Raw genomic sequence first — 20656 nt, 5'->3', positions numbered from 1 at the left:
TAGTATATTAAAGGGTACTGTTTATTATAGCACTATTCACAATAGCTAAGATATGGAATCAACGTCAGTGTCCATCAACAGATAAACAGATAAAGAAAATCTGGACTATATACACAATTGAATACTATTCAGCCATAAAAAAGAAATAAATCCTGTTATTCATTGCAACATGGATGAGCTTATAGGATATTATGTTAATAAGCCAGGAAAAGAAAGAGAAATACCACGTTCTCACTTATATGTTGAAGCTAAGAAAGTTGATCGCATGGATGTAGAGGGTAGAATGATGGTTACCAGAGGCTGGGAAGGATAGAGAGGAGGGGGGATAGTGAGAGGTCGGTCAACGAATACAAAATTACAGCTAGATAGGAGGAATACAATCTAGTTTTCTATAGCACTGTAGGGTGATTAAAATTAACAACAATTTATCATGTACTTTCAAATAGCTAGAAGAGAGGAGTTTGAATGTTCCCATCACAAAGAAAGAATAAATGTTTGAGGTGATGGATATGTTGATTGACCTGATTTGATCATTATACATTGTACACATGTATCAAAATATCATACAGTACCTCATAAATATGTATAGTTATTATGTATCAATTAAAAAATTGTTTTCCAATAAAAATACATTTTAAAATTCCACAAAACTATAGATGTATGCTGTTATTAAGATCCCCATCCTAAAAGACTTCTGATTTCAACTCAGACACGTAAAGACCTTGGATGTTGCCACTCCTATTCTCACACCAAGAAAAATCTAGACAAACTGAAAAACAATGACTTTTCTCAGACCCATCAAAGAACTGAGTTCAGAGCAAACCGCCACTCCAAAATCTAGAGACAGGCAAATCCAGATGATACAGCCAAGATCTGCTATCCTTGGCACTGGAGTCATACACTGTTAGGACGAATTTCTGGAGACTGAATGTGAACTAGTGTGAGAGGGAGAAACTTTTGGGGCTGTAGTCTTAGGGGACACTACATTTGTGGGTTTTACTTCCAGGAACCCTACCAGCTTCTTATGGTAAATATCCAAGAAAGAGCTCCTCATGGCCCTGGCAGCAAGAGGGAAAGAGTAATCATTGTGAAATATGGCCAGAGCATTTTCTGTAACAGCCTATTTTCCTGGGAAAAGACATTATTAGATTTTATCACATCCGAGGGAAGGGTATTTCTCTCAGTCCAGCTCTTTTTTTGCCTTCCTGTCTTACTAAGGGGGTGGAAGTTGAAGCTGTAGAGGAAACGTTTGTGAAGGTCACAGGCCCATCAAAGGACTGAAATTTAATTGGAAGATTATAGAATGCTCCTCCTCCTCACACCCTATCTCACACCCCTCAGTCTCCAATATCGTAATAGTGGGTTGCAACTGAAAGACCTACAAGACACAAATACTCTCTGAAGAGGAGTGCTGGGGAAGTCCAAAGTCAACAGAGGGCATAAAAACAAGGAAGCTAGTGGGACTTGAAACCCCTGGTATCTATAAATGTAGAAGGTATTAAACAAATCCCTAGTCCTAGCCAGATTAACACAAATTCTCGTAGTAAAAGCCTATTTACTTTAGTTCCTGTCACAGAATAAAACACTTTCAGTCTCTTGCTTAGCCCCATTCTCACCATGTGACACTCTGTGTTGCTGTTGAGTCACTACTAAGAAGAAAGCTCTTGCCAGATGTGTTCCCTGGACTTTTCACTTTTCAGCCTTTGAAACTATAATTGAAACCAGCACCACAGTCAATTTTAGAACATTTTTATCACTTCAAAAAGAAACTCTGGATATCTTCATGCAAAAGAATGCCTTTGAACCATGCACAAAAATCTCACATCATATACAAAAATCAATTGAAAATGGATTAAAGACTTAAATATAAGACCTGAAGCTGTTAAACTACTGGAAGAAAAATAGGAAAAAATTTTCATGACCTGGGTCTAGGAAATAATTATTTGGATATAAACCCAAAAGTATGGAGTACAAAAGCAAAAACAGACAAATGAGATTATATATAACAAACTAAAAAGCTTCTGCACAGCCAAGGAAACAATCAACAGAGTGAAGAGACAACCTACAGGGTGGGAGAAATTATTTCCAAATCATGCATCTGATAATGGATTAATATTCAACATATATAAGGAACTCAAACAACTCAACAGCAAGAAAACAAATAACCCAATTTAAAAAATGGGCAAAGGATCTGAACAGACATTTCTCAAAAGAAGATATACAAATGGCCATCAGGTATATGAAAAAATTCTCAACATTACTAATCATCAGGGAAAGGCAAATAAAACCATAAGGAAATATTGTGACTCACACCTGTTAGAATAACTATTATCAAAAAAAAAAAAAAAAAAAAGAAAGGTAAGTGTTGGAAAGGATGTGGAGAAAAGGGAACCCTTGCACAATGTTGTTGGAAATGCAAATTAGTATAGCCATTATGGAAAACAGTATGGAGTTTCCTCAAAAACCTAAAAATAGAATTAATATACAATGCAGCAATCCCACTACTTGGTATATATCTAAAAATAAATAAATAATATTGGAATCTCAAAGAGATATCTGCACTTCCATGGTCATTTCAACATTATTCACAATACCCAAGATATGGAATCCATCTAAGTGTCCACCAACGAATGAATGGATAAAGAAAATATGATATATACATATAATGAAATATTATTTAGCCTTTAAAAAGAAGGAAGTCTGGGCCAACCCCGTGGCTCACTCGGGAGAGTGTGGTGCTGGGAGCGCAGTGGCACTGGGCATGCCTCGGCCGCGGGTTCCGATCCTATATAGGGATGGCCGGTGCTCTCACTGGCTGAGCATGGTGCAGGCGACACCAAGCCAAGGGTTACGATCCCCTTCCGGTCACAAAAAAAAAAAAAAGAAGGAAGCCCTTTCGTTTGCATCTACATGGATGAACTTGGAGGACGTTATGTTAAATGAAATAATTCTGGTGCAGAAAGACAAATACCATGTGATCTCACTTATATGTGGATCTAAAAAAGTCATACTCAGAGAAGTAGAGAGTAGAATGGTGGTTACCAGTGTCTGGGGTGGAAGCACTAGGTGTTGGGAAAATGTTGGCTAAAGGTACAACATTTCAGTTAGACAGGAAAAGTAAGTTCAAGAGACCTATTGTACAACATGATGATTATAGTTAATAACGAGGTATTGTATACTTGAAAATCACTAAGAGAATAGACTCTAGTGTTCTTACCATAAAAACAAGTAAATATATGAGGTGATGCATATGTTAAATAGCTCAATTCAACCATTCCACTTTCAAAACATCATGTTGTGCACCATAAATATCTTACTGTCAACAGGCTCAGTTGCCCTCTCCACTCTAAACAAAAACCTGAAAGTCTAAAAGTTGGTGCAAGGATTGGAAGGTTTATTCAGATAACTAGCATCTGGGAGAAGACCAGGCTAAAATTATCTTGCTTTCTGATGTCTGTTCTGGGGTTTATAAAGGGGAAGAGGCAGAAAGGTGAGGTAAGGGTTTTGTCTTGCAGGCAAAATGAGAGGCTAGTCATGGGATCAGCAGAGGGTCCGAGTCAGATGCCGGGTCTCATGATGGACTGGGTGCTTTGGCATCATGGAGTCTGCAGTTGGGGGACTGGTCAGTTTCAAACCCTTGATGTTATCTCAGGGTTGGAGTCTGATGGAGTTTGGATGTGTTGTCCCCTTCAAAACTTATATGGAAATTTGATCTCCAATGTGGCAGTGTTGGAAACTGATTGAGTCATGGGGGCAGATCCCTCGTGAATGGAATCATGCTCTCCCTGGGGGCAGGGGGATTAATGACTGAGTTCTTGCTCTATTAGTTCCCACAAGAGCTGGTTGTTTAATAGACCCTGGCACCTCCTCTCTCTCTCTCTCTCTCTCTCTTGCTTCCTCTTGCCATGTTATCTGCTGGTACTTGCTGGCTGCCTGCCACTTTCTGCCATAAGTAGAAGCAGTGTGAGCCCCGTGCCAGATGCAGCTGTCCCAGAATCATATGCCAAATAAACCTCTATTCCTTATAAATTACCCAGTTTCAGGTATTTCTGTTATAGCAACACAAAATGGACTAATATGGAGTCCTTATCTCCTAGGGAGAACTCAAAGACAATAACCTCAGTCAAGCATCAGTGAAACATAAAAATACTTGACTTGTACCTCTAACTAATACGGCTGTAATTTTCCTTTAAGTGAGAAGGTGAGTTAATAATTACCTAGCGTGCTTTGCCTTTCTCTTGGAATTCCTTTACTTGCAGTTGATTAGAAAAGGTAAGAAAACAGGAAATTCTCAATTTTAGATGCACAACATCTAAAGTAAATCAACCTAAGAGGGTGTAATGGGAGATCAACAGAAATAAACTCTTGAGAAGAATCCTTTTGTGACGTGATTTCATTCCTGAGTAGTTTCAGCCTTATGGTCAGTTTTGCAATTCCTCTGCTAACCCCAAGGAATTGATGATTATCAGTTCCTAAGTTGATGGTTAACTGAAATTTTCTCTTTGGTCTTAGTTATCCCAATGATGACCATTCTCTGGCTAAGGTCCCTTTCAAGTACATACTATTTTTGTCAATTAAAAATAAATTAATTTTAAAAACTAAGAAAATAAAAATAAAACATTTCAGCTTTCTACCAAAAATTATAAGTCATGTCTAAAGGTGAAAAAACATAGTCTAAAGAGAAAATAAGGACCAGAACAAGACTCATATGTTGGAACTATCAGTCATGGAATTTTAAATAACTATGACTAATATGTTAAGAGCTCTAATGTGTTAAATTAAGCCTAAATATGTTAAGGGCTCTAATGTTTTAAATTAGTTCTAAAACTTTCTTCAGACACAGTGAACTGTAACCTAATTTGTTGTATGAACAGGCTAACCTACTCTTGTCACCTAACTTTATGTGCAAGCAGACCATAACCTATTCTTGTAATGAAGTAATGCCCTCTTTCTAAGAGCAGGACCGACACCACTTAAGATAGCCCCTCCATTGTGTGAAAGTTAGGCAGGAAAGTGGGGGAGGGATGGGAGGAGCTCCCCTAACTGCAAAATTAGCTCATGTACTGTTGGCTTGCTTGCATTGGCTAATACCTCTTGGTGTGGTGATCAGGCGACCGAGTTGCCATGCTTGCAGCTTCAAAAACTGAGAACAAAGACAGTTTAGGGCCCCACCTTGAATTGGATGGTGCGGTCCCAGCTGCTGGAAATAAAAATCTTTTTCTCTTTTTCTATATCAGTCTCCAAGGGTGATTTTCTCCCAATGCCTATAACAGTAACAAGTAGCTTAGTCTCAGCCAATTACAGGCAGCCAACTGTTCTGTACCTCACTTCCATTTACTGCATGTCACTTCCCTTTTTCTGTCTATAAATCTTAACTGGCTACTTGACAGTGGTGGAGCGTGAGGAAAATGGAGTCAGTATAGTCAGGCCCTCTCGCCTCATATCTGGCTGGGTATGATTCAGCACATCTGTTGTAAACAAGTTATATAAGAGTGGTGTAACTGCACATGCATGCCCATGTACTCCTTGGCTTGTTGCCATTTTTGTGTACTTTTGGTATAAGAGACAACAGCTCTGAACAACTGGCCCACAGAGCTTGCATTGGAATAAAGCATGTCTATACTATTATTGGCTGCCAGAATCTTTTTTCAACTACCTGACTCATGACCTGCACAGGATGGGGCAGAGGGGTCTGTGATCCAGACCTACAATTGGCATAGTTGTTTTTAGGATTCTGAGCAGGTAAGGGAGCCACTAGCCCCTCGGGAGGGGGAGGAAATGTGGCTACCCTGGAGTATGTGGTACCCAGTGGCCACTTTGCTGTTGACCAGGGTCTGGCTGTTGCTCACTGTACTACGAGTCAACATGGACCAGGCACTCCATGAAGCAGTGTAGCTTCAAGATTTGCAGCAGAAAACAGACTTGTTGGAAGTGTGGGTACTTGTTCTGGAGGCTGAAGTACAGCAACAGGTCACTCCTGCTTTTGACACTGGGGTTGATGATGAACCTGATGGTGAGTTGGGGGAGACTGTGCATCCCCTGGCACGACTTGTTGTTCATCAAAAAATGAAGCATAAGCAGGCTGGGGAGACAACAAGTTGGCAACCCACACGTGACCTAATTTACTACTTATGTCCCTTACACTCAAGCTGAGTTGGTTGACTTGGGGAAACAGTTTTGGCAGAAACAGGCCAAACCCCTAGCTGCCTGGCTCCTGTGGTTGTGGCATCTAGGGGAGGATAGTGTGGTGTGCTCTGGTGATGAAATGGAAAAGTTAGCCTGTATTGCCACTCACCTGTTCCTGTAGCAGTGGCTACAGATTAGCCACAGATATGCACCAGGACAGGATAAACACTCCCTGATGGAATGGGTGAATGCACCCATCTGGACAGTGTGGATGAACCCTGGTGAACTGCCTGAAACTGTGAGTAGATGGCAAACATATGTCAAGTTGGTTCAAATAATTCAGGAGCTGGGGATGTGACAGTGGATGTTTAATGTGAACACGCATGGCCTGGACAATGAGCATTTTACAGGTATCATGAGAGACGTAGTGCTGCAAAATGCCCTGTCAATGTCCTTTGGGTCATTGATGGCCATACTGAGCTCATATGTTGTTTGTCCTATACATGAAGTAATGACCATGATTGTCAGTCTGGGTGAAACAGAGGTGAAGAGACAAACAAAAGGGCTCCAAAAAGTAATGAACACTAAGTCCCCCTAAAATGCTCAGAGTGTTTCCCCATAGAGACCAAGCAAGACAAGCCATATGCAGATGTGGTTTGACCTGCTTATGGAGAGAGTTGTTACGGAAAAAATCAACAGGCAACCAAATGCAGTCCCATTTGCTTTGTGGCAACAATTGCGCCCCTAACAGCATTACACCAAACTTCCAAAAGAAACAAATGATAAGGTATGCCCAGTGACTCTGAAAGATTTTATGGCTACTTCCATGGAGGTGGATGGATTGTTCTCCTTTGGCTAGGGAGCAGGCAGAGGTGCTCACCTTTTGGGAGCAGACAAGGACTAGAGGCCTCATGTTGAACTGGCAATACACTGGTCAGAGGCAAATGTACAACACGTGTTAGCACTGGCGGATACCAGCACAGAATGTAGCCTGATACATGGCAACCCAGATAAGTTTCTAGGAGCTACAGTGAATGTTGATGGCTATGGAGGACATATCATTAAAGTCAAAGCTGTGTCTTTGCCTCCTGACATAGGATGATTGCCCCCTCATTTATATACTGTGTATGTATCCCCTGAATACATCTTGGGTATAGATTTGCTTTATGGGTTACACCTGCAAACAATGGTTGGAGAATTCTGGCTGCGGATATGGACAGTAAAGCCTGTGTTGCAGGGACACACTAAACATGACCTACAGGTATTACCCAAGCCAAGACATTCAGTCAATGTGAAACAATATCATCTGCCAGGAGGACATGCAGAGGTAGGTGCCACTATGTCACAGTTAGAAAAAGTTGGCATTATTTGTCCTGTACATAGCCCATTTAACACCCCAGTATGGCCAGTGAAAAAACCTGATTGGACCTGGAAGATGACTGTGGATTATCAACAACTGAATAAAGTAGTGCCTCCTTTGCACATTGCTGTGCCTTCAGTTCATGACTTGATGGATCAGCTGATGGCTCAGCTACAAACTTATCATTATGCACTGGACCTTGCACATGTTTTTTTTCTCTATCCCAATCTCAGCTGATAGCCAAGATCAGTTTGCCTTCATCTGGGAAGGAAGACAATGGGTCTTTCAAGTGTTGCTCCATGGCTATCTGCATAGCCTAACCATCTGTCATGGATTAATGGCTGGGGACCTAGCCAAGTGGACTAGGCCCAGCACAGTTACAATGTTTCATTATGTAGATGATGTCTTACTAACCTCTGATTCTTCTCTTGCAGGTTTAACCAAGGTGGTTCCAATGCTGCTAGGTCATTTGGAACAATGTGGGCGGACCACATATAAGGGACTTACCCTTTGGATATCTACTTGGAAATATCAGCATTGGATGGTACGCCATGGACTCCTGTGAGGACAAGCCATGTGGCATGAGTTATGGGAATTAGGGCATGAAAAGGAAGTAACTCTTTTCCATGTCACAGGACATTTCCCCTTAGCCAGTCCAGGCAATGATGAAGCTGATGTGCTGGCTAAGATGGCTGGAGAGAGCACCAGTGACTGATATAGTCCAGTGGTTACACTGAAGAATGCAGCATGCTGGCTGCAAAACTGTGTGGTTGATGGCCCAAAAGTGGAACCTGCCCATAAAACAGGAAGATATAGTAAACACGTGTCACATTTGTCTCATGTATGCTCAAGAGAGTCCATGCCCCTGGTTGGTGCCACATACCAGTGGGCAGATAACCTGTGGAAAGGTGCCCCTGACTCGATGGCAAGTGGATTTTGTGGGACCACTGCCTGGGTCAGAGAATTCCAGGTATACCTTTACAGCCATTGACATGGCTACACGTCTTCTGTTTGTATGGCCCTGCAAGGTCCAGACCAGGTAAGGACTATTAAGGTTTTGAATAGCCTTATAGCCATGTATGGTCAGCCCCTGGTCATAGACAGTGATAATGGAACTCACTTTACTGTACATGAAGTACAGAAGTGGGCTTCTCAGTTGTCCATTCAGTGGAAGTTACATGTGCCATATCATCTCCAGGCAGTGGGAATGATTGAATGGTACAATGGTCTTCTGAAAAAGGGACTAAGGCTATCCACCCAACCCCCATCCCTGAAAGGGTGGACATGGTGATTATGGCTGACAGGATCTTAACTGAGAGATCCCACAAGGGTGGGCCCTTTCCAGTGGAGGCTGTGTTGCATAGAGCCACAGTAACTGTTCCTGCAACCAATCTTTCCAGGATGGTAAGCTGGCATGTATTCTGCCAGAGGGATGAGAACTCCCTCTATTGGTGCCAATAACTTTTCTGTCTTTTCACCCATAGTCTTGTGCCTGCCAGCTCCATAGTCTACTGGGCACAAACATATGCACCCAGTTTCCTACCAGTGTGGCTGCAGGATTCCCGTGGGAGATCATCCTGCTCGTCATTGCTGACTGGATCTGGCCTGAACAGAATGTTACGTATATATCCCTTACTGTCATCATAATGTCACTCAGCTGTACAGCAATTAACTGGTGAAATTCATGCTGTCCAAAAATGACTGGAGACCCCCTCCAGGAATGGTGGGCCAATATGTCATCATCCTGGAGGTGAGTGTGAGCTGTATTGGGAGGAAGTGCCTGTGTTTGGCTGGCCTGTTGCTGCAGCCTATATTTCTGCTGTGGCCTGTGGATACAAGGGTCAGCCATCCTCACTAAGGGAATATTGTGGAAGATCTCAGACATGTAGATTGTACAGTGAGGGACCCTGAAGGAGTGGGGTGTAAGGAAAATGGAATCAGCATAGTCAGGCCCCTTTGCCTCATATCTGGCTGGGTGTGAGTCAACATATCTGTTGTAAACAAGTTATATAAGAGTGGCGTAACTGCACATATGCACCTATATACTCCTTGGCTTGTTGCCATTGTTGTGTTCTTTCGGTATAAGAGACAATGGCTCTGAACTACTGGGTGGCAGAGCTCAGATGAGAATAAAGCATGACTACCCTGTTATTGGCTGCCCGAATCTTTTTTCAACTGCTTGACTCATGACATGCACAGGATGGGGCAGAGGGTTCTGTGATCCAGCCTGACAGTGGAGTCACTGTGAATCTGTTTTGATTCTGGCAGCTCCCTGGTTTGTGAAACATTCTTTGTTCAATTAAACTCTGTTAAATTTAATTTGTCTAAAGTTTTTCTTTTAACAAATGCAAAAAGTAGACAACATGCAAGGCCATATGGATAATGGAGGCAGAAAGAGGGAATCTCTAGGAAAGAATTAAAAAGAATGCTAGAAATCTAAAGCTCTAAAACAGAAATTAAGAACAGCTCATTAGGGGCCGAGCCTGTGGTGCACTCGGGAGAGTGCGGCGCTGGGAGCGTGGCGACGCTCCCACCGCGGGTTCGGATCCTATATAGGACTGGCTGGTGCACTCACTGGCTGAGTGCCGGTCACGAAAAAACAAAAAACAAAAAACAAACAAACAAAAAAGAACAGCTCATTAGTAGTCTTGACATGACTGAGGAACTGTGATCTTGAAGCTGAAATGAAAAAGGAAAAAAAAAAAAAAAAGAAAAGAATTGAAAAGCACCCAGAGCTCCCAAGGACTATGGGACGATTTTGAAAGATGTAACATATGCATAATTGGAATACCAGAAGAAAGAGAGAATGAAGCAAAAAAAAAATTTGAAGTAATAAATGGTCAAGACCTTTAAACAATTAATAACAGATGCCAATTCACAAATTCAAAAATCTTAGAAAACACCAAGCAGAATAAACACCAAAAATAACTATACTTTGGTGCCATATTCAAATTGCAGAAAGCCAAAGAAGAGAGAGTCTTGAACAAAGTCAGCACAAAACAAAAAAAAAATCCTACTTTGCCTATAGAGAAACAAAGGTAAGAATTACAGTAGACTTTTCATCAGAAACCAGTCAAATAAAGAGAGTGAAGCAACATACTTAAAGTGTTGAAAAAAATAAAATAAAATAAACCCTAGAATTTTATGTCAACAAAATTATTTTTCAAAAGTGAAGGAGAAATAAAGGCTTTCTCAGACAAACAAAAACAGGATATTCATTACCAGCAGACCTACCCAGTAAGAAATATTAAAAATATTTATTGAGGTAGAAGGAAAATGTTACAGGATAATGAAGGATAGTGAAACTTGGATCTATGTTGTTGAATAAAATTATCGTTGATAATTAAATAATAAAATTATCATTAACCTAGCCCATTGTTTTGGGCTAGGTTTTTGCACTAGGATCCAAAAGACCAGACTACAAATCAAAATGGGGTCACCTCTGCTAAGTTCCATGTCACTTAGGTTGTGGTCTGACCTTCCAAAAAGTCAACAGAAAGAGGTAACAGCCAATTTCCCCCAAAAGCCAGTTTAAATCTTCAATAGGTATGATATTGAAGTTCCCTCTACTCTAATCCTTACACAAAAGAGATAGCCTGAAGTAACCTGATGTTAGTCAGTTATTTTCCTATTGTTCTGTTTCTCTCTCCTTACCTTATGAGAAAAGTAACTTTGAAATTACCAGTCCTCTTTTTGTTCTTTGTTTCTTCTTTCTTCAGCCTTTTCTGTCTATAAAGCCTTTGCTATTTGTAATAAACATTACAGCACTTCTCTGACTCTGTGTCAGATGGTGCTTGATGGGAAAATAGAATAGTTTGGTCAGGGCCCTTGCCTTGGGTCCAGTTGGGTATGGTTCAGCATTCTTTGTAAGCAAATTGTGTGTGTGTGTGTGTGTGTGTGTGCTTTTTAGTTTTGTTGCTATTCTTGTGTTCTTCAGGGGTGGGTAGAGAGAGAGAGAGGGAGAGAGAGAGTTTCAGGAAGTAGGCAGGCAGGCGTTGGCTTTGGGCATCTGCCCTGTGCAACCATGCTTTCCAACCTATGGCTCCAAGTACCTTTTGGCCAGTTACCTAGCTCATTGACCTGCATGCAAGGGGTCTGGTGACCCAGCCTGGTGTGAGAGGGGTCTGGGGACCCAGCCTGGCATGTTTAGGGTTTGTGAACCAGTCTGTGAATAGGCTTGAAGGGTCTGTGAGCTCCAGACCCAGCCCTAGCTCAACAATCGGCCCAGTCAGTGCAGGATTACTGGCAGGTAAAAGAGCCTGACAACTAGTGTGGTCATCTAGCTTTACAATTGGCATCACAAACAGGATTAAGAGTGCTACAATTGACATTGGCAGGATTCCAGACATTAGCCACAGCTCCACAATTGGTGTTGTTGTGTAACACTGGCCCGAAAGCGCAAATCTTACTTGTTGGGAAGGCTCATCTCGCAAAGACCAGGAGACAGAGATCGCTGCAATCAAGCAAGAGGTATTTTATTTCCAGCATGCTGGGGTCACTCCATCTTCAGGACAGAAGCGCCCCGAGCTCTTAACATGAGCACTTTTTATACAGTTTGGTAGGCAGACTTTGGCTACAGGATGAGTTGTATACAGCTTATTGGTCTCCTGAGGTGACTTTTAAATTCATTGGTGGCTTTCAGTGGGGTGGTATACAGATGAGGAACTGGGGAATTGCCCAACAGCCCACCCCTTGTGTGGTTAGGCCCTTCCTGGAACTGGGTGAACTTTGGGCGGCTTGGGAAGTCCTTTATCTGCCCTTACCAGAAAGTCCCACCCGCAGGGGCTTGTAAAACCTTGCGCAAGCTAATTACAGAAGCAGAAAAGCTAGTCAGTTAATATTCAAGGGTGGGGGAAGGGGTCCAGGTCCACAGTTGACAGTATTCTAGCCACCGCAGAGCACCATGCAATTGGCGTAGTTGGGCAGGATTATGCCACAGTGTTTCCTGGGTCAATCCCCACATTTGTCTCCCAATAGACTTTTCAAAATTATTTCTGCCTTGACAGCCTTAATTTCAGTTGGCAAGATAAAGAATGGGAAGAACACATAAGAGCAATAAATAAAAGTAAATAAAATATTTTTATAATTGATCTAAAAGCTAACACTGTTTAAAGTAATAGTAGTACTACTGGGCACACAGTTCTGGCTGCCTGCTCCCTTTCAAAAATAAACTCAAAAGTCAAATGTCAGTGAACATGGAAGTCAGCTTTTATTCAGGAATGTTGGTGACCTGAGGAGAGACATTGGGCTAACTCATCTCTCCAGTGAAGCGGAAAGAGAATGGCTAGGCTAAAGCCATCTCAAAGACTCAGACTTACTCAGGGGTTTTAGAAGAGAGGCTGAGAAAATGGAACATGGGGAACGAAGAGCAGGAGGGAGGGGAACATGCAAGGGACAGGTGCCAATTCTTGCCAAGTCTCCATCTGCTTTCTGCTCCCATCCTTTCCTGTTATCTCAAGGTCTGGGTAGTATACTGAAGCCTGCAGCTTGAGGCTCGCTGGAAAATAACTTTATGTTCATGTAAATAATGTCATCTTGCCTCATAACCAAGGTTCAAAACATCAAATAATCATGGGAAAAGAGGGAACTCAGAGAACTGCATGTCAAGGAAAACTCTGTGTCCTTTTAAAATTTTCGTACAGCCCATGTGGTTTTAGGTCCCAACCTGAATTCAGTCCTGCTTACTCCAATAATAGTAACAATATGTTGGATATTAAGCATATGAATAACTTTGTTATAAAATAGCTGCACTATGCCTGAAGTACAATAGTGTATTTGAAGGTAGATTTAGATTAGTTTAAAATGTGTATTGTAAATTCTATGACTTTTTTAAAGGATGTATAATTCATAAGCTGAGAGAGGACACAAAATGGAATAATTTCAATTTCTCAATTAAAATCAGAGAAGGCATAAAAGGAAGTCTTTGGCAATGATACAAAAAAGTTGTAAACATGGTTGATATTGTGGAAAAGCAAAATGTTTTGGCCCCAAAATATATTTCTTTGACATATCTCAAGATGGCAAATTCACTAGCTGCCAAATAATTTAAAAAATAAGATGGCAAATTCAGGGAGACTGGAAAAACTGGAATAGCTAGAAGGCTGTTTTTTTGTGGAAAGACATTTACGTCTGTGTATGCAAATAGCCACTTTTCCCCTGAGGCCCCTCTCTTGGCTACTATCTATTCATTCTGAGGGCAGCTGTTAGTTTACCTGAATTATTGTTATCTCCATAACAAGACAGTCTCTGCTTAACTTTATTTTTTGCTTTTCTTTCACCTGTGACACTACTTCCCCTAGAGCCCTGGAGAAACCTGGGCTCAGGCCATTGTTCTGGAGCTTGTACCTTCCCCACCTTCTCTCTCATGAACACTGGTTTATAACCTTTATACCCCATTGAATTATTAGGAAATTGGGACATTACTTACTTGTGATTCCTCTGTGCTTTTCCCCCTCCCAGCATGTTAAATAATAAAATTTGTTATGCCATTTCTTCCTATTGACCTAAATTGTCAGTGATTTTTATTAATGAACCTTCAGGAGTGGACGGAAGTTTTCCTTTGGCCCCTACAATATTAATCTAAGTATATCAATTATCACTTTAAATGTGAATGATCTTAATGTATCAATTAAAAGACAGAAATTGTCTTTTGGATAATAAGAAACAAGACTCAGGCATTTTGTTTACAAGAAATCTGCTTTAAATATAAAGATTCTGACAGGTTAAAAGTTATGAGATGGAGAGAGATAAAGCATGTTAACACTAATCAAATGAAATCCAATTCAGAACAATGAAAATTATCAGGGATAAAGAGAGGCACTACATAATGATAATGGAGTCATTTCTCCACAATTTCGGAGACTTACCAAGTTCAAAATATGCAGGGTAGGCCAGTGGGCTTCAAAGTGTGGGAAGAGAGAGTATGTTAAACTTCCTGTATGTGTAGATTAATATATATGTTTTTATTAAAGGAGAAATAAACTTTTTATTGGAGTAAGACATGGCAGATTAATGTTTTTCAACAAATTTAGGAAGTTTTTACTTTTATTTCTTTAAGTTTTTTTCCCCTGCTTTTTTCTCTCTCTTCTCTTCTTGTACTTTTGTTATGAGGATGTCTCATTATGTGTGTGTGCTTAATTAATGGTGTGCCACATTTCTGGGTTGCTGTGTTCATTTTTCTTCATCCTTTATGCTGTCTGTTCTTCCAATTGTATAATCTCTAGTGATCTATCGTCAAGTTTGTTAATTCTTTCTTCTGCCAATTCAAATCTACTGTTGAACTCCTCTACTAATTTTCTTATTTCTGTTATCATACATTTTAAGTCCAGAATTTCCGTTCAGTTCTTTTTTCTATAATTTCGGTTTATTGATATTCTCTGTCTGATGGGACATTGTCATCATACCTTCCATTGGTTTTTAATATCACGTTTCTTTGAACATACAGCTATTTTGAAGACTTTGTTAAATAAAACATCCGGCCGCTTGATTTGCCAAGCCTGTGCAATCTCATGAGCCAATTGCTTAAAATAAATCTCTGCCCCTCTCTCTAGTATATATACTTTATATTTTATATGTATATTTACTTATTAAATATATGCTAAATATTATATGTATTCTATATATTTATATATAATATATATATATTTTATATATGTTTATTTATTCTCTTTGTATTCTTTTTATATATTTAAACATTCATCAGTTCTGTTTCTCTAGAGAACCCTGACTAATACATCATTTATAGAGACAGTTTCTGTTGCCTATGTTTTCTTCAGTGTATGGGTCATATGAGTACTTTTCTGTTTCTTTGCACATTTCATAATTTTTGTTGGAATCTGGACACTTTAGATAATATATTGTAGTAACTCTGGTAGGGACTTGTTGTTACTGCTGACTTGAGTAGTGACTGACTGCATTATTTTCATAAAGTTTATTCTCCCACCACCACCCCAATTCTTCCCCACTCCCTATAGTGGGAAGACTAACGTTGTTCCTCAGGGGACCCAACCTTTATTATGTCTACAGTCACCTTGGGATGATAGTGCTTCTGGCATCTCACTCTTTGACTGTCTTTTCCTGACCTTATCCAGCTTTTAATCTCCCTAATTGCAGGCTGATGACTCAATTGTTTTTCGATAATGCCGTGTACAAAAATTACCTCATAGACTTATCTAATCAAGTATTGGCTCCTTTGAAGGTATAGTTCCCAAAGTCAGTGTTTGTAATTTGTTCTGACTCCCGGAGATAGTTTTTAAAATTTAATTAATTAATTAATTAATTTTGAACACAACTGAGTAGGCTTTATTCTGGTGATACTTGATACAAATATCAAGAATGCTTGATATTTGGGAATTGATAACATAATTTAATTTATTAATAGGTCCAATAAGAGAAATCAAGAAGTTTCAGCAGATGTTTCAAAGACATTTGATGTAATTATTATTATCATTTTAAATTAATTAATTTTAAATTGACAAAACTTTTATATACCTATCATGTACAAGCTGATATTTTGAAATATGTGTATGTTGTGGAATGGTTAAATCAAGCTAATTAATGTATACATTACCTCACATACTCTGTTTTTTGTGTGTGGTGAGAATACTTAAAACCTACTTGCTTAGCTATTTTTGAGAATATGATGCATTGCTATTAACTATAATCTCCATGTTGTACAATAGATCTCTTGAATTTATTCCCTGGGTCTAACCAAAACTTTGTATCTTTTGACCAACATCTCTCCAATCCTCCCCTCCTCAGCCCCTTGTAACCACAATTCTAGTCTCTGCTTCTATGAGTTTGACTTCTTTAGATTCTACATATGAGTATGAGTGAGATTGTGAGGTATTTGTCTCTCTGTGCCTGGCTTATCTGACAACATAATGTCCTCCAGGTTCATCCATGTTGTCACAAGTGACAGGCTATCCATTTTTCAAGGCTGAATAATATTCCATTGTGCCTATATACCCCATTCATCCATTGATGGACATGTAGGTGTATGTGAGATTATGACTATTATAAATCATGCTGCAATGCACATGGTGCAAAAGCACACACAGCAAGTAATCATACACAGCCTTAAAAGAGCCATTTTGTAGGATACAGCTTTAAGCAGAATGCTAGCTGTAAAGAACTCTTTTTGTAACCATGGCTCACAGCATAGCTCATGGGAAAATGCTACAGGACTTAGTGCTCAGGAAGAGCAAGAAAATAAGACCTAATCAGTAACTTGCAGAACTAAATATTCTTCCTCTGGAGTCAGCTGCCTGAGAACAAGGCACCATCCAGCTTGTGGGAGCTAGATAACACCTATTCCCAGATAACACCCACATAAAAGGACAGATGAAAAAACTACAGAACCAGCCCTGAGATAAAGAAAACCCAGAGCCTGCAAGATTTCATATAGCAGCTTTCTGATGGGACCAACCTCCTCTTTTTGTTCCCCACACTCTTCCCTTTAAAAGCCCTTGCTGAGGCTTTTGAGTGTCTGAAGCAGTTTATAGTCAAACTGTCTCCCAGGTTGTGCTTCCTAATAATAAAGCTTCTAAATCTTGCATCAATATTGGACTCTCAAGACCTTTATTCCAGGTGAAAGAGTAGCCATTCTTGGTTTTTGGTTACAATGGGAATACTGATATCTCTTCAACATACTGATTTCTTTTCCTTAGGATATATACAGTAGTGAGAGAGCTGGATCATACGATAGGTTTGTCTTTAATTTTTTGAGGAACCTACATACTGTTTTCCATAATGGCTATGCTAATTTACATTTCCACCAACAGTGTGAAAGGATTTTCTTTTCTCCACATCCTCACCAACACTTATTTTCTTTTGTCTTTTAGAAAAATTTATTGTACATATTTGTGGGGTATAGAGTGATATTTCAATACATGTATGTTCAAATGAGGGCAATTAACATACCCATCATCACAAACATTTATCATTTCTTTGTGTTGAGAACATTAGAATTCCTTTCTTCTAGCCATTTAAAAATACACAATACTGAGTGTGTGACGCCACCTCACCAGCCCCAGGGAACTGGCTTTCCAATTCTGCCAGCCCACCCATCTGATGACATCTGTCTGCCAGCTACCTTGCTGGCAGCAACACTCCCTGCCACTGCTGCAGACACTGGTGCAGAGTGAATGGTACATGACAGCCACTGCCACAGCAACTGCCATCCAAGATGGGCTTGCTGTCACACCAGCAACCACTGCCACCTTATAGGTGGCCTGCTGACCTATTGTTGGCATAGACAAAAAGAAAGTCACTAGTGGATCCCAGGGGAACAGGTGAGTGAGCACAGACTCATGACCCAGTGGCCCAACTTCCTGGGGTAATTATGCTGTCATGTGTGATAGCGCACCTGGAGGTGGGAGGTACTGCACAGCCCATTGGACTGCCTTCATCTGGAGAGAGACACATGTGGAACCCCCTGAGAGTACAGAAACCCAGGATACCCAAACAGAGTATGGAAAAAAATTCCCAACAACCACCAACCCATCCCCCAACTGGGGGAACCAATGTCCTAGGAAGAGCCTCTACCTGTAGGAATGAAGAAAGAGAAAACCCTCCCAGGGTGATCCATTCAAACTGAGGAGCACAAGTACACCGAACTGCACCCATCAGGATTGGGGGAGCTAGCCATGGTGTCAATAGGTCCACCAAAGTTCACCCACCACAGCCAAAGAGTGGCAAGCCACTAAGGCACTTCCCAAAAGAACTCAAGAGCTTGCCATGTCCTGGATGAACCAACATGGTGTCACCAGTCTTGGCAAGGAATCACTAAGTGTCCCAGGGACTAGGCCATGGAGGTACTCACACACAATTCCAACACTGAAGTCTACTGAAGTACTCACATGGAGGCTACACTACTGCATCTACCTGGAACCAATACTAAAACAATGGTCATTATAAAAACATCTACAAGAGGAACTCCCTCTATTCAAATCCCACTCCAAAGTACTAGATAAAGTAGCTGCTCTACAAGATGAGAAGACTCCAGTGTAGAGATACTAGAAATATGGAAAATATGACACCGCCAAAGAAATATAATTAATTCTCAAGTACCAGACCCTATTAAGCAGGAAGTCCTTAAAATGATGACTGAAAAGAAAACTCGATGATATAGAAGATGACTCAGGTAGACAACAAAATTAAGTGGGAAAAAGTATACAGGATCTGAAGGAGGAAATGGACAAAGAGATTAATGCCTTAAAAAAGAATGTAACGGAGCTCCTGGAGCTGAAGTATTCAAGGAAATAAAAAACACAACCACAAACTTGAACAGCAAGCTACAGAAAGCAGAAGAAAGAATTTCTGATCTTAAAAATGGTCTTTTGGAAATAACCCAGGTGGACAAAAAGAAAAAAGAAAACACAGTTCAAAAAATGAGGAAAATCTAAGAGAGCTAGCAGATAATCTGGAGCACACAAACATCTGAATCATGGGTGTTCCAGAAGGGAAGGAGAAGGAAAAGGTATTGAAAACATATATGATGAAATAATAGTGGAAAACTTCTCATGTGTAGGGAGAGATATAGTCCTTCAGATCCAGGAGGCTCAAAGATTCCCAAACAGATTCAATTCAAAAAGGTTCTCTTCAAGGCACATCATAGTCAAATTGGCAAATCTCAAAGGTAAAGAGCAAGAGAATAGCAAGAGAAAAAAAAAATAGCAAGAAAAAAGTGTCAAGTCCCCTACAGAAGAGCCCCCATCAGACTAACAGCAGACATCTCAATAGAAACCTTAAAGGCCAGAAGAGAATGAGAGGATATATTCAAAATGCTAAAAGAAAAAAACTGTCAGCCAAGAATACTATACCCAGCAAGGCTATTCTTTAGAAATGAGGGAGAAATGGTATATTTCCTAGAAACAAAACAAAACTGAGAGTTCACCACCACACAACCAGCCCTATAAGAAATCCTCAAAGGAGTACTGCATCTGGAATTAAAAAGCAATAATGACTACCACTGAATACACAAGAAAGGACAAAACCCATTAGTAGACCAAAAATGCATATGTGAAAGACAAAGAAAGCTCATCTAACCACCTCAAAAGACCAAAACGCATGAAAGACAAACAATAATATGGGAAGGAAGGAACAAAAGGCACTTAAAATATCCAAACAAAAATTGATAAAATGCCATGAGTAAATCAATACCTTTCAATAATAACCTTAAATGTAAATGGATTGAATTACCCACTCAAAAGACACAGATTGACTGATTGGATAAAAAGCTAGACCCAACTATATGCAGTCTTTAAGAGACTCACCTCACCTGTAAAGACACACACAGACTAAGAGTGAAAGGATGAAAAAGGATGGAAAAAGATATACCATGCACATGTAAACCAAAAATGAGGAGGAGTAGCTATTCTTATATTGGATAAAAAAGACTTTAAACTAAAAATCATAAAAAGAGATAAGGCCACTATGATAAAGGGATCTATCTAGTCAGAAGACATAACAATTGTAAATATATATACATCTCATGTTGAAACACCAGATATATAAAGCAAACCCTATTAGACCTAAGGAAAGAGACAGACCCCAAATATGACAATAGTTGAGGACCTGAACACCCCTCTCTCAACATTGGACAGATCATATAGGCAGCAAATCAACACAGAAACAAAGCATTTAAGCTACACTTTAGACCAGTTGACTTGGCAGATATGTACCAAACATTTCATGAATATAAATTCATGAATATAATATAAATTCCTCTCATCAGTGCATGGAATGTTTTCCAGGCTAGACTACATGTTAGCTCACAAATCAAGCCTCAACAAATTTAAAACAAATTAAATCATTTCAAGTAACTTTTCCGACCACAATTGATTAAAACTAGAAATGAATAACAAATGAAACTCTGGAAACTATACATACACATGGAAATTAAGCAGCATGCTGCTGAATGACATATTGGTCTAAGAAGAAATTAAGCAGGCAATCAAAACATTTCTCAAAACTAATGAAATTAAAGACATATCTTACAAAACCTGTGGGATACTGCAAAAGCAGTACTAAGAGGGAAGTTTATCACAATAAACACCTACATCAAAAGAATTGAAAGATTTCAAGTAAACAACCTAAGGCTATACTTCTAAGAAGTAGAAAAATAAGTACAATCCAATCCCCGAATTAGTAGACTGAAAGAAATAATTA

At 39.9% G+C, this 20656-nt stretch overlaps 1 pseudogene; it reads right to left on the bottom strand.

Annotated features, from left to right (window-relative positions):
• The window catches only part of LOC134376026 (serine/threonine-protein phosphatase 2A 55 kDa regulatory subunit B alpha isoform-like), a 71249-nt pseudogene that overhangs the window by 5793 nt on the left and 44800 nt on the right, over positions 1-20656 (bottom strand).

Source organism: Cynocephalus volans, chromosome 4 (assembly GCF_027409185.1).
Source record: "Cynocephalus volans isolate mCynVol1 chromosome 4, mCynVol1.pri, whole genome shotgun sequence".
NCBI classification, from domain to species: Eukaryota; Metazoa; Chordata; class Mammalia; order Dermoptera; family Cynocephalidae; genus Cynocephalus; species Cynocephalus volans.
The sequence above is the reverse complement of the archived record's forward strand: the minus strand, read 5'-3'. Positions and strand labels throughout refer to the sequence as shown.